This window comes from Moschus berezovskii, chromosome 7 (assembly GCF_049115385.1).
Source record: "Moschus berezovskii isolate FMDL1 chromosome 7, NW_MosBer_1.0, whole genome shotgun sequence".
NCBI classification, from domain to species: domain Eukaryota; kingdom Metazoa; phylum Chordata; class Mammalia; order Artiodactyla; family Moschidae; genus Moschus; species Moschus berezovskii.
Genome location: NC_142466.1, coordinates 1,998,303 through 2,022,235, shown reverse-complemented (window position 1 = coordinate 2,022,235; position 23,933 = coordinate 1,998,303).

Below are 23,933 nucleotides of genomic sequence, written 5' to 3'. Positions count from 1 at the left end.
ATGTCAGGGAATATCTTGAGTCTCATAAAGGGTGTCAAGTACCTGTTCGCGTTTCAAGCGGGAATGTATGATTTCTCTTGTGACTCTGCAGGGGAAATTTTCCTCATCTCACCTTGAGTGAAGAATCTTGTGGTTTTTCACGAGTAGCCACGGGAATCTTAATGTCCTTCTCGAGATGCGACAGACACCTCAGGAACTCGCTCGTGTAGTCCCTGGAACGTCAGGTTTCCTTTCGTTTTGGTAGGGGAACATCGGGATTACTCTAGAGGCGTGGAATGGGAATAGGGCCTCATCTAAAGTTGAGTCCATAAATTGTGTTCTCTCAAGTGGGGACAGGTATGTCACGGAATATTTTGAGTCTCATAAAGGGTGTCAAGTACCCGTTCTGGTTTCAAGCGGGAATATGGGATATCCCTTGAGATTCTGCAGGGGAAATTTTCCTCATCTCACTTTGAGTGCAGAATCTTGTGGTTTTTCTCAAGTTTCCGTGGCAAGCTTGGGGTTCTTCTCGAAAGGGGAAAGGGATCTCAGGACCTCCCTCCTGTAGTCCCTGAGAAGTCAAATCTTCTTTCGTTTTGGTAGTCATATCGGGATTACTCTCGAGGCTTAGAATGGAAATAGGGCCTCTTACCGAGTTGAGTCCTAAATTGTGGTCTCCTCTCCAAAGCGGACGGCTCTGTGAGGGAACTTTCTGAGTCGCATAAAGGGTGTCAAGTACCCGTTCACCTTTCAAGCGGGAATGTGGGATTTCTCTTTATATGCTGCAGCGGAAAATGTCCTCATCTCGCATTGAGGGGACAATTTTATGGTGTTTCTCGACTTGCGGCCCTAAGAATTGAGTTCCTATCGAGTTACGATGGGGACTTCAGTACCTCGATCTCGATATCCCAGGGCAGTTAGGTCTCCTTGCGTGTTGGAAGAGGAACATCGCCATTCCTCTCGAGGCACGGGAGAGTAATAGGGTCGCATCTAGTGCTGTGTAGATAAATTGTGTTCTCTGCTTCAGTGTGGACGGCTACCTGGGGGAAATTTTTGGGTCGCATAAAGTGTATCAAGTTCCGTTCGGATTTCAAGCGGTAATGTGCAATTTCTCTTGAGACTCTACAGCGGAAAATATCCTCATCTCGCATTGAGGGGAAAATGTTGAGGTGTTTTTCGAGTTGCGGTGGGAAGCTTGGTACCCCTCTCGATTTGGGACGGGGACCTCAGAAAATCCCCAATGTTGCTTCAGAGAAGGCAGGTCCCCTTTTGTGTTCAAAGGGGAACTTCGGGATTACTCTCGTGCCGTTCAATGGGAATAGGGCCTCTTCTCGAGTTGATTTCGTAAATTGTGTTCTCCTCTCCAATGGGGACGGCTGTGTTAGGGATCTTACTGAGTCACATAAAGTGTGTCAAGTTCCGTTCGGGTTTCAAGCGGTAATGTGCGATTTCTCTTGAGACTCTGCAGCGGAAATTATCCTCATCTCGCATTGAGGGGAAAATTTTTTGGTGTTTCTCGAGTTGTGGCTTAAAACTTGGTGTTTTTTTCGACTTGCAACGGGGACCTCAGGAACTTGCTCGTGTTGCTTCAGGGAAGTCAGGTCCCCTTTTGTATTGGAAGGGGAACTTGAGGATTACTGTTGACCTGTTAAATGTGAACAGGGCCTCTTCTCGACCTGAGTCCGTAAATTGTGTTCTCCTCTCCAATGGGGACGGCTGTGTTAGGGAACTTACTGAGTCGCGTAAAGGATGTCAAGTTCCCGTTCGCCTTTCAAGTGGAAATGTGGGATTTCTCTTGAGATTCTGCAGTGGAAAATGTCCTCATCTCGCATTGAGGGGATAATTTGTGGTGTTTCACGTTTTGCGGCTGGAAGCTTGGGGTTCCCCTCGAGTTGCGACGGGGACCCCAGGAACTCATTCGTGTTGCCCCAGGGAAGTCAGGTCTCCTATCTTTTTGGAAGGGGAACCTCGAGATTCCTCTATAAAGAGCAGCAGAGGAATAGGGCCGCATCTAGCGTTGAGTCAGTCAACTGTTTGTTCTTCTCCAGTGGAGACAGGGATCTCGCGGTTGCTCTCAAAATTCTCCAGGGGATTCAGGCCTCGTCTCTTGTTCACACCTGGAAGTGCGCTTTCTTCTCGAGTTGTAATACGGGTGATAGGCCACTTTCAGTTCAGTTCGATTAAGTCGCTCAGTCGTGTCCGACTCTTAGTGACTCCTGAACCACAACACGAAAGGCCTCCCTGTCCATCACCAACTCTCGACGTTCACTCAAACTGATGTCCATTGAGTCAATGATGCCATCCAGCCACCTCATTCTCTGTCGTCCCCGTCTCCTCCTACCCCCAACCGCTCCCAGAAGCAGAGTCTTTTCCAGTGAGTCATCTCATCACATGAGGTGGCCAAAGTATTGGAATTTCAGCTTTAGCATAAGTCCTTCCAATGAACACCCAGGATTGATCTCCTCTAGAATGGACTGGTTGGATCTCCTTGCAGTTCAAGGGACTCTCAAGAGTCTTCTCCAGCACCACAGTTCAAAAGCATCAATTCTTCGGCGATCAGCTTTCTTCACAGTCCAACTTTCACATCCATACATGACCACGGGAAAAACCATAGTCTTGAGTAGACGGACCTTGGTTGGCAAAGTAATGTCTCTGCTTTTTAATATGCTATCTAGGCTGGTCATAACTTTCCTTCCAAGGAGTAAGCGTCTTTTAATTTCATGGCTGCATTCATTATTTGCAGTGATTTTCGAGCCCCCAAAAATAAAGTCTGACATTGTTTCGAATGTTTCCCCATCTATTTCCCAAGAAGTGATGGGACCAGATGCGATGATCTTCGTTTTCTGAATGTTGAGCTTCAAGCCAACATTTTCACTTTCCTCTTTTGCTTTCATCAAGAGACCTTTGAGTTTCTCTTCACTTTCTGCCATAAGGGTGGTCTCATCTGCATATCTGAGGTTACTGATATTTCTTCTGGCAATCTTGATTCCAGCTTGTGCTTCTTCCAGCCCAGAGTTCCTCATGATATACTCTGCATAGAAGTTAAATAAGCAGGGTGACAATATACAACCTTGACGTACTCCTTTTCCTATTTGGAACCAGTCTGTTGTTCCATGTCCAGTTCTAACTGTTGCTTCCTGACCTGCATACAGATTTCTCCAGAGGCAGGTCAGGTGGTCTGGGATTACCATCTCTTTCAGAATGTTCCACAGTTTATTGTGATCCACACAGTCAAAGGCCTTGGCATAGTCAATGAAGCAGAAATCGATGTTTTTCTGGAACTCTCTTGCTTTCTCCATAATCCAGCGGATGTTGGCAATTTGATCTCTGGTGCCTCTGCCTTTTCTTAAACCTGCTTGAACATCTGGAAGTTCACGATTCACATATTGCTGAAGCCCAGCTTGGAGAATTTTGAGCATGACTTTACTGGCGTGTGAGATGAATGCAGTTGTGTGGTAGTTTGATCATTCTTTGTCATTGCCTTTCTTTGGGATTGGAATGAAGACTGACCTTTTCCAGTCCTGTGACCACTGCTGAATTTTCCAAATTTGCTGGCATATTGAGTGCAGTGTTTCACAGCATCATCTTTTAGGATTTGAAATAGCTCAATTGGAATTCCATCACCTCCACTAGCTTTGTTCGTCGTGATGCTTTCTAAGGCCCACTTGCCTTCATATTCCAAGATGTCTGGTTCCAGGTGAGTGATCATGCCATCCTGATTATCTTCATCGTGAAGACCTTTTTTGTACTGTTCTTCTGTGTATTCTTGCCTCCTTCTCTTAATATCTTCTGCTTCTATTAGGTCCATACCAGTTCTGTCCTTTATCGAGCCCATTTTTGCATGAAATGTTCCCTTGATATCTCTAATTTTCTTGAAAAGGTCTCTTGTTTTTCCTATTCTATTGTTTTCCTCTATTTCTTTGCATTGATCGCTGAGGAAGGCTTTCTTATCTCTCCTTGCTCTTCTTTGGAACTCTGCATTCAGATGCTTATATCTATCCTTTCCTCCTTTACTTTTCGCTTCTCTTCTTTTCACAGCTATTTGTAAGGCCTCCTCAGACAGCCATTTTGCTTTTTTGCATTTGTACCTTGAGATTGTATAGAGTATGCTCATGGAGTCAGGTCACCATTTGTCCTGTGATTTGATACTCGAGGCTACATTTGAAACTGTGCAGTAGAATCAGACAATAGGGTTGAATCTAGTGCTGTGTAGATAATTTGTGTTCTCCGCTTCAATGTGGACCACTATCTCGGGCATGTTTTGGAGTCACATAAAGGATGTCAAGTACCCGTTCGAGTTTCAAGCAGTAATGTGTGATTTCTCTTGAGACTCTGCAGCGGAAAATATCCTCATCTCGCATTGAGGGGAAAATTTTGTGGTGTTTCTCGAGTTGTGGCGGAAAGCTTGGGGTTTTTCTCGACGTGCGACGTGGACCTCAGGAACTCGCTCGTGTTCCCCCAGGGAAGTCAGGTCCCCGTTTGTGTTGGAAGTGGAACTTCGGGATTTCTCTCAAGCCATTAAATCAGAATAGGGCCTCTTCTCGAGTTGAGTCCGTGAATTGTGTTCTCTCCAATGGGGACGGCTCTGTTAGGGAACTTTCTGAGTCACATAAAGTGTGTCAAGTTCCCGTTCGTATTTCAAGCGGGAATGTGGGATTTCTCTTGACATTCTGCAGCGGAAAATTTCCTCATCTCGCATTGAGGGGATAATTTTGTGTTGTTTCTCGACTTGCAGCAGGAAGCTTCATGTTACTCTCGAGTTGCAAAGGGGACCTCAGGACCTAGATCGCGATGTCCCAGGGAAGTTAGGTCTCCTTGCTCTTTGGAAGGGGAACAAGGGAATTCCTCTTGAGGCATGGCAGAGTAATATGGTCCCATCTAGTGCTGTGTAGATATATTGTGTTCTCCGCTTCAATGTGGATGGCTATCTCGGTGAAGTTTTTGGTCGCATAAAGGGTGTCAAGTTCCCGTTCGATTTTGAAGCGGAAATGTGGGATTTCTCTTGAGATTCTGCTGCAAAAAATTTCCTCAGCTCGCATTGATGGGGGAACGTTTTCGTTTATCTTGAGTTGCGGCAGAAATCTTGGGGTTCCTCTCGAGTTGTGACGGTGACCCCAGGAACTCGATCACGTTGTCCCAAGAAGGTTGAAATCGTTTGCTGTTTGAAGGGGACCTCAGGATTCATGTCTAATCGCAGGAGACGAATAGGGCCGCATCTAGTGTTGTGTACGTAAATTGTGTGCTCCGCTTCAATGTGGATGGCTATGTTGGGGAAGCATTTGGTTCGCTTAAAGGGTGTCAAGTTCCCATTCGAGTTTCAAGTGGGATAGTGGGATTTCTCTTGAGACTCTGCCGCAGAAAAAATTCCTCATCTCGCATTGAGGGGATAATTTTGTGGTGTTTCTCGAGTTGCGGCAGGAGGCCTGGGCTGCCTCTTGAGTTGCAATAGGGACCTCAGGAAATCCCCGTGTCTCTTCAGAGAAGTCAGGTCGATGTTTTGTTGGAAGGGGAATTTCTGGATTACTCTCGAGTCGTTAAATGATAATAGGGCCTCATCTCAAGTTAAGAATATAAATTGTGTGCTCCTCTCGAGTGGGGATGGCTATGGTAGGGAACTTTCTGAGTCACATAAAGTGTGTCAAGGACCCGTTCGCCTTTCAAGCTAGAATGTGGGATTTCTCTTGAGACACTGACACGGAAAAAATTCCTCATCTCGCATTGAGGGGATAATTTTGTGGTGTTTCTTGAGTTGCGGCGGGAAGTTGGGGTTCATCTTGAGTTGCGACGGGGATGTTAGGAACTCGCTCGTGTTGACCCAGGGAAGTCAGGTCTCCTATAGTGTTGAAAGGGGAAACTCAGGATTCCTTTATAAGGAGAAGCAGAGGAATAGGGCCGCATTGAGCGTTGAGTCAGGCAACTGTTCGTTCTTCTCCAGTGGAGACAGGGATCTCCGGTTGCTCTCAATATTCTCCAGGGGATTCACTTGTCCTCTCTTGTTCTGACCTGGAACTGCGCTTTCTTCTCGAGTTGTAATACGAGTGTTAGGCCACATTAGAGTTGAATTTGTACCTGGAGATTGTATAGAGTATGCTCGTGCAGTCAGGTCTCCACTCGTCCTGTGAGTTGATACTCCAGGTTACATTTGAATTTCTCTTACCGAATCTGAAACGGAAATGTTGTTCATCTCACCTTGAGGGCACAATCTTGTGGTTTTTCTTGAGTGTCAGCGGGAAGCTTCGGCTTCCTCTCGATTTGCGACGGGGACCTCAGGTTGCAACCCCGTGTTGCTTCTGAGAAGTCAGTTTCCCTTTGTGTTGGAAAGGGAACTGTGGGATTACTCTCGAGCAGTTCAATGGGAATAGGGCCTCCTCGAGTTGAGTCCGTAAATTTTGTTCTCCTCTCCAATGGGGACCACTGTGTTAGGGAACTTTCTCAGTCGCATAAAGGGTGTCAAGTTCCCATTCTCCTTTCAAGCGGTAATGTGGGATTTCTCTTGAGATTCTGCTGCCCAAAATTTCCTCATCTCGTATTGAGGCCATATTTTTGTGGTGTTTCTAGAGTTACGGCGGGAAGCTGGGGGTACTTCTAGAGTTGCAGCGGGGACTACAGGAACTAGATCGGGTTGCTTCAGGGAAGTCAGGTCTCCATTTTGTGTTGAAAGGGGAAATTCTGGATTACTTTTGGGCCATTTAATGGGAATAGGGCCTCTTCTCGAATTGAGTCCATAAAGTGTGTTCTCCTCTACAATGGGGACGGCTGTGTGAGGGAAATTTCTGAGTCACATAAAGGGTGTCAAGTACCCTTTTGCCTTTCAAGTGGGAATGTGGGATTTCTCTTGAGATACTGCCACGCAAAATTTCCTCATGTCGCATTGAGACCATATTTTTGTGGTGTTTCTGGAGATTTGGCGGGAAGCTGGGGGTACTTCTCGAGTTGACACGGGGACCTCAGGAACTCGCTCGGGTTGCTTCAGGGAAGTCAGGTCCCCTTTTGTGTTGGAAGGGGAACTTCCGGATTACTCTCGAGCCATTAAATCGGAGTAGGGCCTCTTCTCATGTTGAGTCCATGAAGTGTTTTGTCCTCTCCAATCGGGACATATGTGTGAGGGAACTTTCTGAGTAACAAAAAGGGTGTCACTACCATTTTGCCTTTCAATCTGGAATGTGGCTTTTCTCTTGAGATCCTGCAGCACAAAATTACCTCATCTCGCACTGAGCGGATAATTTTGTGGTGTTTCCCGAGAAGCGGCGGGAAGCTGGCAGTAATGTTCGAGGTACAACGACGACCTCAGGAACTCATTCCGGTTGCTTCAGGGAAGTCAAGTCCCCTTTTGTGAAGCAAGTGGAAATTCGGGATTACTTTCACGACGTTAAATGGAAAAAGGGACTCTTCTCGAGGTGAGACCATAAAGTGTGTTCTCCTCTCAAATGGGGACGGCTGTGTGAGGGAACTTTCTGAGTCCCATTAAGGATGTCAAGTATCCTTTTGCCTTTCAACAGGGAATGTGGGATTTCTCTTGAGATTCTGCAGCGCACAATTTCCTCATCTCGAATTGAGGGGATAATATGGTTGTTTACGTCTAGTGTCTACGGGAATCTTGGGGTACTTCTCGAGTTGCGACGAGGATCTCATGAACTCGCTCGGGTTGCTTCAGGAAAGTCAGTTCCCCTTTTGTGTTGGAAGAGGAACTTCCAGGTTACTCCAAAGGCATTAAATGGGAATAGAGCCTCTTCTCGAGTTTAGTCCATAAGGTGAGTTCTACTCTCCAATCGGGAATGCTGTTTGAGGGAACTTTCTGAGTCGCATAAGGGGTGTCAAGTACACTTATGCCTTTCAAGCGGGAATGTGGGAATTCTCTTGAAATTCTGCAGCCCAAAATTTCCTCATTTCGCTTTGAAGGGATAATTTTGTGGTGTTTCTCGAGTTGCGGTGGGAAGCTGGAGGTACTTCTCGAGTTGCAACAGGGATCTCAGGAACTCGCTCGAGTTGCTTCAGGGAATTAGGTCACCTTTTTTGTTGGAAGGGGAACTTCCAGATTACTCTCGAGCAGGTAAATGGGAATAGGACCTCTTCTCGAGTTTAGTCCAAAAAGTGTGATTTCCTCTCCAATGGGGAGGCTGTTTGAGGGAACTTTCTGAGTCGCACAAAGTTTGTCAAGTAGCCTTTTCCCTTTCAAGCGGGAATGTGGGTCTTTTCGTGAGATCTGCAGCCCAAAATTTCCTCATTTCGCTTTGAGGAGATAATTTTGTGGTGTTTCTCGAGTTGGGGGTAGCTGGGTGTACTTCTCCAGTTGCCACGGGGACCTCAGCTACTCGCTCGTGTTGTTTTAGGGAAGTCGATTCCCCTTTTGTGAAGGAAGGGGAATTTCGGGAATACTCTCGAGCCATTACATGGGAATAGGGCCTCTTTTCGAGTTGAGTCCATAAAGTGTGTTCTCCTCTCCAATGGGGACAGCTGTGTGAGGGAAATTTCTGAGTCACATAAAGGGTGTAAAGTACAGTTTTGCCTTTCCAGCGGGAACGTGGGATTTCGTTTCAATTGTGCAGCCCAAATTTTCCTGATCTAGCATTGAGGGGATAGTTTTGTGGTGTTTCTCATGTTGCGGAGGGAAGCTGGGGGTAATTCTCAAGTAGCGAAGAGGACCTCAGGAACTCACTCAGGTTGCTTCAGGGAATTCAGGTCCCCTTTTGTGTTGGAAGGGGAACTTCGGGATTACTCTCGAGCCGTTAAATGGGAATAGGTTCTCTTCTGGAGTTGAGTCCATAAATTGTGTTCTCCTCTCCAATGGGGACGACTGTGTGAGGGAATTTTCTGAGACTCACCCGTCGGCGCAGACCCGAGAGACCCTGGCCCGGCCCGCGCAGATGTGAGAGATGCCGGCCCCGGAGCAACTGACCATGCAAAGATGCACGGCCATGAGGAGCTACCCCACGCCTGAGGCCAGGGCAGGCGGCCGAGAGGAGGTACCCCACGTCCAATAGGCGGTGGCTGTGCGAGGGAGGGCCGACAGGATCTACTCACGTTAAAGGTCAGGAAGGGCGGCCTTGAGGACATACCCCTCATCCAAGGTAAGGTGCAGCAGCTGCGCTTTTGTGGAGCAGCTGTGAAGAGATATCCCACACCCAAGGTAAGAGAAACTAAATAAGACGGTAGGTATTGCAATGGGGCATCAGAGGGCAGACACACTGAAATCATAATCACAGGAATCTAGTCGATCTGAGCACATGGACCACAGCCGAATGTGGTCCACTGGAGAAGGGAATGGCAAACCACTTCAGTATACTTGCCTTGAGAACCCCATGAACAGCATCAAAGGGCAAAATGACAGGATACTGAATGAGGAATTCCCCAGGTCTGTAGGTGCCCAGTATGCTACTGGAGATCAGTGGAGAAATAACTCTAGAAGGAATGAAGGGATGGAACAAAAGCAAAACCAATACCCAGTTTTGGATGTGACTGGTGATAGAAGCAAGGTCCGGTGCTGTAAAGAACAATATTGCATAGGAACCTGGAATGTTATGTCCATGAATCAAGGCAAATTGGAAGTGGTCAAACAGGAGATGGCAAGAGTGAACGTAGACAATCTAGGAATCAGTGAATTAAAATGGACTGGAATTGGTGAATTTAACTCAGATGACCATTATATCTACTACTGTGGGCAAGAATCTCTTAGAAGAAATGGAGAAGTCATCATAGTCAACAAAAGAGTATGAAATGCAGTACTTGGATGCAATCTTATAAACGACAGAATGATTTCTGTTCATTTCCAAGTCAAACCATTCAACATTACAGTAATCCAGGCCTATGCCCCAACCAGTAACGCTGAAGAAGCTGTAGTTGAACGGTTTTATGAAGACCTACAAGACCTTAGAGAACTAACACCCAAAAAAGATGTCCTTTTCATTCGAAGGGACTGGAATGCAAAAGTAGGTAGTCAAGAAACACCTGGAGTAACAGGCAAATTTGCCCTTGGATCACGGAATGAAGCAAGGCCAAGTCTAATAGAGTTTTGTCAAGAGAACGCACTGGACATAGCAAACACCCTCTTCCAACAACACAAGAGAAGACTCTACACGTGGACATCACTAGATGGTCAACACCAAAATCAGATTGATTATATTCTTTGCAGCCAAAGATGGAGAAACTGTATACAGTTAGCAAAACAAGACCAGGAGCTGACTGTGGCTCAGATCATGAACTCCTAATTGCCAAATTCAGACTTAAATTGAAGAAAGTAGGGAAAAAAACCTAGACCATTCAGATATGACCTAAATCAAATCCCTTATGATTATACAGTGGAAGTGAGAAATAGATTTAAGGGACTAGATCTGACAGATAGAGTGCCTGATGAACTCTGGACAGAGGTTCGTGACATTGTACAGGAGACAGGGACCAAGAGAATCCCCATGGAAAAGAAATGCCAAAAAAGCAAAATGGCTGTCTGAGGTGGCCTTACAAATAGCTGTGAAAAGAAGAGAAGCGAAAAGCAAAGGAGAAAGGGAAAGATATAAGCATTAGAATGCAGAGTTCCAAAGAATAGCAAGGAGAGATAAAAAAGCCTTCCTCAGTGATCTATGCAAAGAAATAGAGGAAAACAACAGAATAGGAAAAACAAGAGATCTCTTCAAGAACATTAGAGATTCCAAGGGAACATTTCATGCAAAGATGGGCTCGATAAAGGACAGAAATGGCCTGGACCTAACAGAAGCAGAAGATATTAAGAAGAGGTGGCAAGAATACACAGAAGAACTGTACAAAAAAGAGCTTCACGACCAGGATAGTCACGATAATGTGATCACTGACCTAGAGCCAGACATCATGGAATGTGAAGTCAAGTGGGCCTTAGAAAGCATCACTACGAGAAAAGCTAGTGGAAGTGATGGAATTCAAGTTGAGATATTTCAAATCTTGAAAGATGATGCTGTGAAAGTGCTGCACTCAATATGCCAACACATTTGGAAAACTCAGCAGTGACCACAGGACTGGAAAAGGTCAGTCTTCATTCCAATCCCAAAGAAAGGCAATGCCAAGGAATGTTCAAACTACCGCACAAATGCACTCATCTCAATGGCTACTAAAGTCATGCTCAAAATTCTCCAAGCCAGGATTCAGCAATATGTGATCCGTGAACTCGCAGATGTTCAAGCGGGTTTTAGAAAAGGCAGGGGCACCAGAGATCAATTTGCCAACATCTGCTGGATCATGGAGAAAGCAAGAGAGTTCCAGAAAAAACATCTATTTCTGCTTCATTGACTATGCCAAAGCCTTTGACTGTGTGGATCACAATAAACTGTGGAAGATTCTGAAAGAGATGGGAATATCAGACCACCTGAGCTGCCTCTTGAGAAACCTGTATGCAGGTCAGGAAGCAACACTCAGAACTGTACATGGAACAACAGACTGGTTCCAAATAGGAAAAGGATTTCGTCAAGGCTGTATATTGTCACCTTGCTAATTTGACTTATATGCAGAGTACTTCATGAGAAATGCTGGGCTGGAAGAAGAACAAGCTGGAATCAAGATTGCTGGGAGAAATATCAATACCTCAGATATGCAGATGACACCACCCTTAGGGCAGAAAGTGAAGAGGAACTCAAAAGCCTCTTGATGAAAGTGAAAGAGGAGAGTGAAAAGGTTGGCTTGAAGCTCAACATTCAGAAAAGAAATATCATGGAATCTGGTCCTATCACTTCACTGGAAATAGATGGAAAAACAGTGGAAACTGTATCAGACTTTATTTTTTTGGGCTCCAAAATCACTTCAGATGCTGATTGCAGTCATGAAATTAAAAGTCGCTTACTCCTTGGAAGGAAAGTTATGACCAACCTTGATAGTTTATTAAGAAGCAGAGACATTACTTTGCTAGTAAAGGTCCGTCTAGTCAAGGCTATGGTTTTTCCCGTGGTCATGTATGGATGTGAGAGTTGGACTGTGAAGAAAGCTGATCGCCGAAGAATTGATGCTTTTGAACTGTGGTGTTGGAGAAGACTCTTGAGAGTCCCTTGTACTGCAAGAAGATCCAACCAGTCCATTCTAAGGGAGATCAATCCTGGGTGTTCATTGGAAGGACTGATGCTAAAGCTGAAACTGCAGTACTTTGGCCAACTCATGAGACCAGTTGACTCACTGGAAAAGATTCTGATGCTAGGAAATGTTGGGGGCAGGAGGAGAAGGGGACGACAGAGAATGAGATGGCTGGATAGCATCACCGACTCTGTGGACATGAGTTTGAGTGAATTCTGGGAGTGGGTGATGGACAGGGAGGCCTGGCGCACAGTGATCTATTGGGTCACGGAGAGTCAGACACGACTGAGCGACTGAACTAAACTGAATAAAGTGTGTCAAGTACCCTTTTGCCTTTCAGGCGGATATGTGGAATTTCTCTTGATTGTGCAGTGCAAAATTTCGTCATCTCGCCTTGAGGGGATAATTTTGTGGTGTTTCTCGAGATGCGGCTGGAAGCTGGGTGTAATTCTCTAGTTGCGACGGGGACCTCAGGAATTCGCTCGGGTTGCTTCAGGGAAGTCAAGTTCACTTTTGTGTTGGAAGGGGAACTTCCGGATTACTCTCCAGCCATGAAATGGGAATAGGGCCTCTTCTCAAGTTGAGTCCAAAAAGTGTGTTCTCCTCTCCAATGGAGACTGCTATGTCAGGGAACATTGTGAGTCGCATAAAGGGTGTCAAGTAACATTTTTCCTTTCAAGCGGGAATGTGGGATATCTCTTGAGATTCTGCAGCGAAAAATTTCCCCATCTCCCATTGAAGGATAATTTTGAAGTGTTTCTCGAGTTGCAGCCGGAAACTGCGGGTTCTTCATGAATTGCGATGGGGACTTCAGGTATTCGCTTGGGTTGCTACAGGGAAGTCAGGTCCCTTTTTGTGTTCGAAGGGGAACTTCGGGATTACTCTCGAGTCGTTAAATGGGAATTGGGCTCTTCTCGAGTTGAATTCATAAAGTGTGTTCTCCTCTCCAATGGGGACGGCTGAGTGAGGGAACTTTCTGAGTCACATAAAGGATGTCCAGTAGCCTTTTGCCTTTCAAGCGGGAATGTGGGATTTCTCTTGGGATTCTGCAGCATAAAATTTCCTCATCTCTCATTGAGGAGATAATTTTGTGGTGTTTCTCGAGTTGCGGCGGGAAGCTGGGGGTACTTCTCGAGTTGCGACGGGGACCTCAGGAACTCGCTCGGGTTGCTTCAGGGAAGTCAGGTCCCATTTTGTGTTGGAAGGGGAACTTCGGGATTACTCTGGAGCCGTAAAATGGGAATAGGGCCTCCTCTCGAGTTGAGTCCATAAAGTGTGTTCTCCTCTCCAATGGGGACTAACAGTGTTAGGGAAATTTCGGAGTCGAATTATTGTTGTCAAGTACCCTTTTGCCTTTCAAGCTGTAATGTGGGATTCCTCTTGAGATCTGGTGCGCAAAATTTCCTCATCTCGCATTAAGGGTATAATTTTGTGGTGTTTCTCGAGTTGTGGTGGGAAGATTGGGGTATTTCTTGAGTTGCAACGGGGACCTCAGGAACTCGCTCGGGTTGCTTCAGGGAATTCAGGTCCCTTTTTGTGTTGGAAGGGGAACTTCCGGATTACTCTCGAGCTATTAAATGGGAATAGGGCCTCTTCTCGAGTTGAGTCCATAAAGTGTGTTCTCCTGTCCAACTGGGACGTCTGTTTGAGGGAAATTTATGTGTCGCATAAAGAGTGTCAAGTACCCTTTTGATTTTCAGGCGAGAATGTGGGATTTCTGTTGAATAGTGATGCGCAAAATTTCCTCATCTCGCATTGAGGGGATAATTTTGTTGTGTTTCTCCTGTTGAGGCGGGAAGCTGGGGGCACATATCGAGTTGTGACATGAAATTCAGGAACTCGCTCATGTTGCTCCAGGGAAGTTAGGTCCCCTATTTAATGGAAAGGGAATTTTGGGATTACTCTCGAGCCGTTAAATGGAAATAGGTCCTCTTCTCGAGTTGAGTCCATAAAGTGTGTCCTCCTCTCCAATGGGGACGGTTGTTTGAGGGAAATATCTGAGTCACAAAAAGGGTGTCAAGTACACTTTTGCCTTTCAAGCGGGAATTTGGGTTTTCTCTTGAGATTCTGCAGCGCAAAATTACCTCATCTGCAGTGAGGTGATAATTTTGTGGTGTTTCTCGAGTTTCTGCGGGGAGCTGGGGGTACATCTTGATTTGGGACGTGGACCTCAGGAACTCGCTACGGTTGCTTCAGGGAAGTCAGGTCCCCTATTGTGTTGGAAGGGAAATATCCGGATTACTCTCGAGATGTTAAATGAATATAGGGCCTCTTTTCGAATTGAGTCCATAAAATGTGTTCTCTTCTGCAATGTGTACGGTTGTGTGAGTGAATTTTCTGAGTCGCATAAAGTGTGTAAAGGACCCTTTTGCCTTTGAAGTGTGAATGTGGGATTTCTCTTGAGATTCTGCAGCGGAAATTTTTCTCATCTCACATTGAAGGTATAATCTTGTGCTGTTTCTCGAGATGCAGCGGGAAAATGGGGGTACTTCTTGAGTTGCGACTGGAACCACAGGAACACGCTCGGGTCGCTTCAGGGAAGTCCGGTCCCCTTTAATGTCGGAAGGGGAACGTCCTATTTAATCTCAAGCCCTTAAATGGGAATAGGGCCTCTTCTCGAGTTGAGTCCTTAAAGTGTGTTCTCCTCTCCAATGGGGACGGCAGTTTGAGGGAACTTTCTGAGTCGCATAAAGAGTGTCAAGTACCTTTTTGCCTTTCAAGAGGGAATGTGGTATTTCTCTTGAGATTCTGCATCGCAAAATTTCCTCCTCTCGCATAAGTGGATAATTTTTTGGTGTTTCACGAGTTGCCGCTAGAAGTAGAGGGTATTTCTCGAGTTGCAACGGGGACCTCAGGAACTCGCTCGGATTGCTTCAGGGAAGTCAAGTCCCCTTTTGTGTTGGAAGGGGAACTTCCGGATTACTCTCGAGCTGTTAAATGGGAATATTGCCTCTTCTCGATTTGAGTCCATAAAGTGTGTTCTCCTCTCCACTGAGGACGGATGTTAGGGACCATTCTGAGTCCCCTCAAGGGAGTCAAGTACCCATTGCCTTTCAAGCGGAAATGTGTTATTTCTCTTGAGATTCTGCAGCGCATAATTTCCTCATCTCGCATTGAGGGGATAATTTTGTGTTGTTTCGCAAATTGCGGCGGGAAGCTGGGGGTACATCTCGAGTTGCGACGGGGACCTCAGGAACTCACTCGAGTTACTTCAGGGAAGTCAGGTCCCCTTTTGGGCTGAAGGGGAACTTCCGGATAACTCTCGAGCCCTTTATTGGAATAGGGCCTCTCCTCGATTTGAGTCCATAAAATGTGTTCTCCTCTCCAATGGGGACGGATGTTAGGGAACTTTATGAGTGGCATAAATTGTGTCAAACACCCTTTTGCCTTTCAAGCAGGAATGTGGGATTTCTTTTGAGATACTGCAGCGCAAAATTACCTCATCTCGCATTGAGGGGATAATTTTGTGGTATTTCTCGAGTTGCAGAGGGAAGCAGGGGATACTTCTCGACTTGCAACGGGGACCTCAGGAACTCGCTCGGGTTGCTTCAGCGAAGTCAAGTCCCCTTTTGTGTTGGAAGGGGAACTTCCGGATTACTCTCGAGCTGTTAAATGGGAATATTGCCTCTTCTCGATTTGAGTCCATAAAGTGTGTTCTCCTCTCCACTGAGGACGGATGTTAGGGACCATTCTGAGTCCCCTCAAGGGAGTCAAGTACCCATTGCCTTTCAAGCGGAAATGTGTTATTTCTCTTGAGATTCTGCAGCGCATAATTTCCTCATCTCGCATTGAGGGGATAATTTTGTGTTGTTTCGCAAATTGCGGCGGGAAGCTGGGGGTACATCTCGAGTTGCGACGGGGACCTCAGGAACTCACTCGAGTTACTTCAGGGAAGTCAGGTCCCCTTTTGGGCTGAAGGGGAACTTCCGGATAACTCTCGAGCCCTTTATTGGAATAGGGCCTCTCCTCGATTTGAGTCCATAAAATGTGTTCTCCTCTCCAATGGGGACGGATGTTAGGGAACTTTATGAGTGGCATAAATTGTGTCAAACACCCTTTTGCCTTTCAAGCAGGAATGTGGGATTTCTTTTGAGATACTGCAGCGCAAAATTACCTCATCTCGCATTGAGGGGATAATTTTGGGGTGTTTCTCCAGTTGCGGCGGGAAGCAGGGTGTACTTCTCGAGTTTCAACGGGGACCTCAGGAACTCGCGTGGGTTGTTTCAGTGAAGTCAAGTCCCCTTTTGTGTTGGAATGGGAACTTCCAGATTACGCTCGAGCCATTAAATGGAAAGAGGGCCTCATCTCGAATTGAGTCCATAACGTGTGTTCTCCTCTCCAAAGGGTACAGCTGTGTGAGGGAACTTTCTGAGTCACATAAAGGGTGTCAATTTCCCTTTTGCCTTTCAAGAGGGAATGTGGGATTACTCTTGAGATTATACAGCGAAATTTTCCTCATGTCGCATTGAGGGATAATTTTGCGGAATATCTTGAGTTGCTGCGGGAAGCTGGGGGTACTTCTCTAGTTGCGATGGGCTCCTCAGGAACTCGCTCGGATTGCTTCAGGGAAGGCAGGTCCCCTTTTGTGTTGGAAGGGTAACTTCCAGTTTACTCTCGAGCCGTTAAATGGGAATAGGGGCTCATCTCAAATTGAGTGCATAAACTGTGTTCTCCTGTCCAATGGGAACGGCTGTGTGAGGGAACTTTCTGAGTCGCATAAAGGGTGTCAAGTAACCTTTTGCCTTTCAAGAGGGAAGGTGATATTTCTCTTGAGATTCTGCAGCGCAAAATTTCCTCATATCGCATTGAGGGGATAATTTTGTTGTGTTTCTCGAGTTTTGGCGGGAAGCTGGGGAAACTTCTCGAGTAGTTAAGAGGACCTCTGGAATTCACTCTGGTTGCTTCAGGGAAGTTAGGCCCCCTTTTGTGTTGGAAGAGGAATTTCGGGATTACTCTCCAGCCCTTAAATGGCAATAAGGCCTCTTCTCGAGTTAAGTACATAAAATGGGTTCTCCTCTCCAATGGGGACGACTGTGTGAGGGAATTTTCTGAGTCTCACCAGGCGGAGCAGACGCGACAGATGCCGTCCCCTCCCACGAAGTCGGGAGAGACGCTGGCCCCGCCTGCGCAGACGTGAGAGACCCAGGCCCCGCCCGAGAAGACACGAGAGACGCCGGCCCTGGCGTAACCGACCATGCAAGATGCCCGGCCATGAGGAGTTACCCCACGCCTGAGGTCAGAGCAGGCGGCCAAGAGGTGGTACCCCACGTCCAATAGGCGGTGGCTGTGCGGGGGAGAGCCGAGAGGAGCTACACACGTTCAAGGTCAGGAGGGGCAGCCTAGAGGACATACCCCTCATCCAAAGTAAGGTGCAGCGGCTGTGCTTTCTTGGAACAGCTGTGAAGAGATATCACACACCCAAAGTAAGAGAAACTCAAATAAGATGGTAGGTATTGCGAGGGGGAATCAGAGGGCAGACACACTGAAATAATAATCACAAGAATCTAGTCTATCTGATCACATGGACCACAGCCGAATGTGGTCCACTGGAGAAGGGAATGGCAAACCACTTCAGTATACTTGCCCTGAGAACCCCATGAAGAGTATCAAAGGGCAAAATGACAGGATACTGAATGAGGAATTCCCCAGGTTGGTAGGTGCCCATTATGCTACTGGAGATCAGTGGAGAAATAACTCTAGAAGGAATGAAGGGATGGAACAAAAGCAAAACCAGTACCCAGTTGTGGATGTGACCGGTGATAGAAGCAAGGTATGGTGTTGTAAAGAGCAATATTGCATAGGAACCTGGAATGTTAGGTCCATGAATCAAGGCAAATTGGAAGTGGTCAAACAGGAGATGGAAAGAGTGAACATAGACATTCTAGAAATCAGGGAATTAAAACGGACTGGAATGTGTGAATTTAACTCAGATGACCATTATATCTACTACAGTGGGCAGGAATCCCTTAGAAGAAATGGAGTAGCCATCATGGTCAACAAGAGACTCCGAAATGCAGTACTTGCATGCAATCTTAAAAACGACAGAATGATTTCTGTTCGTTTCCAAGGCAAACCATTCAACATTTCAGTAATCCAGGCCCATGCCCCAACCAGTAACACTGAAGAAGCTGTAGTTGAACGGTTCTATGAAGACCTACAAGACCTTTTAGAACTAACACCCAAAAAAGATGTCCTTTTCATTCTAGGGGACTGGAATGCAAAAGTAGGAAGTCAAGAAACACCTGGAGTAACAGGCAAATTTGGGCTTGGAGCATGGAATGAAGCAGGGCCCAGGCTCATAGAGTTTTGTCAAGAGAACGCACTGGTCATAGCAAACACCCTCTTCCAAAAATACAAGAGAAGACTCTACACGTGGACATCACCAGATGGTCAACACCAAAATCAGATTGATTATATTCTTTGCAGCCAAAGACAGAGAAGCTGTATACAGTTAGCAAAAACAAGACCAGGAGCTGACTGTGGCTCAGATCATGAATTCCTTATTGCCAAATTCAGACTTAAATTGAAAAAAGTAGGGAAAACCCTTAGACCATTCAGATATGACCTAAATCAAATCCCTTATGATTATACAGTGGAAGTGAGAAATAGATTTAAGGGACTAGATCTGACAGATAGAGTGCCTGATGAACTCTGGACGGAGGTTCGTGACATTGTACAGGAGATAGGGACCAAGAGCATCCCCATGGAAAAGAAATGCCAAAAAAGCAAAATGGCTGTCTGAGGTGGCCTTACAAATAGCTGTGAAAAGTAGAGAAGCAAAAAGCAAAGGAGAAAGGGAAAGATATAAGCATTAGAATGCAGAGTTCCAAAGAATAGCAAGGAGACATAAGAAAGCCTTCCTCAGTGATCTATGCAAAGAAATAGAGGAAAACAACAGAATAGGAAAAACGAGATCTCTTCAAGAACATTAGTGTTTCCAAGGGAACATTTCATGCAAAGATGGGCTCGATAAAGGACAGAAATGGCATGGACCTAACAGAAGCAGAAGATATTAAGAAGAGGTGGCAAGAATACACAGAACAACTGTACAAAAAAGATCTTCACGACCAGGATAGTCACGAAAATGTGATCACTGGCCTAGAGCCAGACATCTTGGAATGTGAAGTCAAGTGGACCTTAGAAAGCATCACTACGAACAAAGCTAGTGGAAGTGATGGAATTCCAGTTGAGATATTTCAAATCTTGAAAGATGATGCTGTGAAAGTGCTGCACTCAATATGCCAACACATTTGGAAAACTCAGCAGTGACCACAGGACTGGAAAAGGTCAGTCTTCATTCCAATCCCAAAGAAAGGCAATGCCAAAGAATGATCAAACTACCGCACAATTGCACTCATTTCACACGCTGGTAAAGTCATGCTCAAAATTCTCCAAGCCAGGCTTCAGCAATATGTGATCCGTGAATTCCCAGATGTTCAAGTAGGTTTTAGAAAAGGCAGAGGCACCAGAGATCAAATTGCCAACATCCGCTGGATCATGGAGAAAGCAAGAGAGTTCCAGAAAAACATCTATTTCTGCTTCATTGACTATGCCAAAGCCTTTGAATGTGTGTATCACAATAAACAGTGGAAGATTCTGAAAGAGATGCGAATCCCAGACCACCTGACCTTCCTCTTGAGAAATCTGTATGCAGGTCAGGAAGCAACACTCAGAACTGTACATGGAACAACAGACTGGTTCCAAATAGGAAAAGGATTACGTCAAGGCTGTATATTGTCACCTTGCCTATTTAACTTATATGCAGAGTACATCATGAGAAATGCTGGGCTGTAAGAAGCACAAGCTGGAATCAAGATTGCTGGGAGAAATATCAATAACCTCAGAAATGCAGATGACACCACCCTTAGGGCAGAAAGTGAAGAGGAACTCAAAAGCCTCTTGATGAAAATTGAAAGAGGAGAGTGAAAAGGTTGGCTTGAAGCTCAACATTCAGAAAACAAAGATCATGGAATCTGGTCCCATCACTTCACTGGAAATAGATGGAAAAACAGTGGAAACAGTGTCAGACTTTATTTTTTTGGGCTCCAAAATCACTGCAGATGCTGATTGCAGCCATGAAATTAAAAGGCGCTTATTCCTAGGAAGGAAAGTTATGACCAACCTTGATAGTATATTAAAAGAAGAGACATTACTTTGCCAAGAAAGGTCCGTCTAGTCAAGGCTATGGTTTTTCCCGTGGTCATGTATGGATGTGAGAGTTGGACTGTGAAGAAAGCTGATCGCCGAAGAATTGACGCTTTTGAACTGTGGTGTTGGAGAAGACTCTTGACAGTCCCTTGTACTGCAAGAAGATCCAACCAGTCCATTCTAAGGGAGATCAATCCTGGGTGTTCATTGGAAGGACTGATGCTAAAGCTGAAACTGCAGTACTTTGGCAACCTAAGGCGACGAGTTGACTCACTGGAAAAGATTCTGATGCTATCAAAGGTTTGGGTGGGAGGAGAAGGGGATGACAGAGAATGAGATGGCTGGATAGAATCACCGACTCTGTGGACATGAGTTTTAGTGAACTGCGGGTGTTGGATATGGACAGCGAGTCTTGGCGAACAGTGATTTATGGGGTCGTGGAGAGTCGAACACTACTGAGCGACTGAACGGAACTGAACTGAAAAAAGTGTGTCAAGTAACCTTTTGCCTTTCAGACAGGAATGTGGAATTTCTCTTGATTGTGCAGTGCAATATTTCCTCATCTCGCCTGAGGGGATAATCTTGTGGTGTTTCTCAAGATGCGGCGGGACGCTGGGGGTTCTTCTCGAGTTGCAACGGGGACCTCAGGAACTCGCTCGGGTTGCTACAGAGAAGTCAAGTCCCCTTTTTTGTTGGAAGTGGAACTTCGCGATTACTCACAAGCCGTTAAAAGTGTTTTGGCCTCTTCTGGAGTTGAGTTCATAAAGTGTGTTCTCCTCTCCAATGGGGACGGCTGTGTGAGGGAACATTCTGAGTCGCATAAAGGGTGTCCAGTACACTTTTGCCTTTCAAGCGGGAATGTGGGATTTCTCTTGGGATTCGGCAGCGCAACATTTCCTCATCTCGCATGGAGGGGATAATTTTGTGGTGTTTCTCGAGTTGTGGTGGGAAGCTGCGGTTACTTCTAGAGTTGCGACGGGGACCTCAGGAACTCGCTCGGGTTACTTCAGGGAAGTCAGGTTCCATTTTGTGTTGGAAGGGGAACTTCTGGATTACTCTCGAGCCCTTAAATGGGAATAGGGCCTCAACTCAAGTTGAGTCCATTATCTGTGTTCTCCTCTCCAATGGGGACGGCTGTGTGAGGAACTTTCTGAGTAGCATAAACGGTGTCAAGTACACTTTTGCCCTTCAAGCCGGAATGTGGGATTTCCCTTGAGATTCTGACCGCAAAATTTCCTCATCTCCCATTGAGGGGATAATTTTGTGGTGTAACTTGTGTTGGGGCGGGAAGCAGCGGATTTTTCTCTTTGCAATGGGGACCTCAGGAACTCGCTCGGGTTGCTTCAGGGAACTCAGCTCCTCTTTTGTGTTGAAGGTGGAACTTCCGGATTACTCTCGAGCCCTTAAAAGGGAATAGGGCCTCTTCTCCAATAGAGTCCATAAAGTGTGTTCTCCTCTCCAATGGGGACCACTGTGTGAGGGAACTTTCTGAGTCACATAAAGGGAGTCAAGTGCCATTTTTCCTTTTAAGAGGGAATGCGGGATTTCTCTTGAGATTCTGCAGTGCAAAATTTCCTCATCTCGCATTGAGGGGATAATTTTGTGGTGTTTCTTGAGTTGCGGCGGATATCTGGTGGTATTTCTCGAGCTGCGACGGGAAACTCAGGAATTCGCTCGGGTTGTTGCAGGGAAGTCAGGTCCCCTTTTGTGTTGGAAGGGGAACTTCCGGATTACTCTCGAGCCGTTAAACGGGGACTCTTTTCGAATTGAGTCCATAAAGTGTGTTCTCCTCTCTAATGGGGACGGCTGTGTGAGAGAACATTCTGAGTTGCATAAAAGGTGTCTAGTAACATTTTCTCTTTCAAGAGGGAATGTGGGATTTCTCTTGAGATTCTGCAGCACAAAATTTCCTAATCTCGCCTTGACGGGATAATTTTGTGGTGTTTCTGGAGTTTTGGAGGGAAGATGAGGGTACATCTCGAGTTGCAACGGGGAACTCAGGAACTCGTTCGGGTTGCTTCATGAATGTCAGGTCTGCTTTTGTGCTGGAAGGGGAACATCCAGAATACTGTGCAGCCGTTAAATGGGAATAGGGCTGCTTCTTGAATTGAGTCCATAAAGTGTGTTCTCCTCTCCAATGGGGATGGCTTTGTGAGGGAACATTCTAAGTCGCATAAAGGGTGTCAAGTACACTTTTGCCTTTCCAGCTGGAATGTGGATTTTCTCCTGAGATTCTGTAGCGCAAAATTTCCTCATTTACTCTAGAGCCATTAAATGGGAATAGGGCCTCATCTCGAATTGAGTCCATAAAGTGTGTTCTCCTTTCAAATGGGGATGGCTGTGTGAGGGAACTTTATGAGTCACATAAAGGGTGTGAAGTACTCTTTTGCCTTTCAAGAGAGAATGTGGTATTTCTCTTGAGATTCTGCAGTTCAAAAATTCCTCATCTTGCATTGAGGGGATAATTTTGTGTTGTTTCTCGAGTTGTGGCGGGATGCTGGGGGTAATTCTCGAGTTGCGACGGGGACCTCAGTAACTCTCTCGGGTTTCTTTAGGGAAGGCAGGTCCCCTTTTGAGTTGAAAGGGGAACTTCCGGTTTACTCTCGAGCCCGTAAGTGGGAATAGGGCCTCATCTTGTATTGAGTCCATAAAGTGTGATCTCCTCTCCAATGGGGACTGATGATAGTGAAATTTCTGAGTCGCATAAAGGGGGTAAAGTAATCTTTGCCTTTCAAGAGGGAATGTGGTATTTCTCTTGAGATTGTGCAGCGCAAAATTTCCTCATCTCGCATGGATGGGAAAATTTTGTGGTGTATCTCGAACTACGACGGGATCCTTGGGGTAATTCTCCAGTTGCAACCGGGACCTCAGGAACTCTCTCTGGTTTCTAGAGGTGAGTAGGTCCCCTTTTGAGTTAGAAGGGGAACTTCACGTTTACTCTCGAGCCGTTGAATGGGAATAGGTTCTAATATCGAATTGAGTCCATAAAGTGTGTTCTCCTCTTCAATGGGGATTGAAGTTTGTGAAATTTCTGAGTCACATAATGGGTGTCAAGTACCCTTTTGCCTTTCAAGAGGGAATGTGGTACTTCTCTTGAGATTCTGCAGCGCAAAATTTCCTCATCTCGCATTGAGGGCATAATTTTGTGGTGTTTCTCGAGTTGCGGCGGGAAGCTGGGGGTACTTCTCGAGTTGCGACGGAGACCTCAGGAACTTACTCGGGTTGCTTCAAGGAAGGTATGTCCCCTATTGTGTTGGAAATGGAACTTCCTGTTTACTCTCGAGCTGTTAAATGAGAATAGGGGCTTATCGCGAATTGAGTCCATAAAGTGTGTTCTCCTCTCCAATGGGGACTGATGTTATTGAAATATCTGAGTCTCATAAAGGGTGTCAAGTACCTTTTGCCTTTCAAGAGGGAATGTGGTATTTCTCTTGAGATTCTTCAGCGCGATATTTCCTCATCTCACATTGAGGGGATAATTTTGTGGTGTTTCTCGAGTTGCGGTGGGAAGCTGGGAGTACTTCTGGAGTTGCGAAGGGGACCTCAGGAACTCGCTCGGGTTTCTTCAGGAAAGGAAGGTCCCCTTTTGTGTTGGAAGGGGAACTTCTGGTTTACTCTCGAGCTGTTAAATGGGAATAGGGCCTCATTTCGAATTGAGACCATAAAGTGTGTTCTCCTCTCCATTGGGGACTGATGTTAGTGAAATTTCTGAAACGCGTAAAGGGTGTCAAGTACCATTTTGCCTTTGAAGAGGGAATGTGGTATTTCTCTTGAGATTCAGC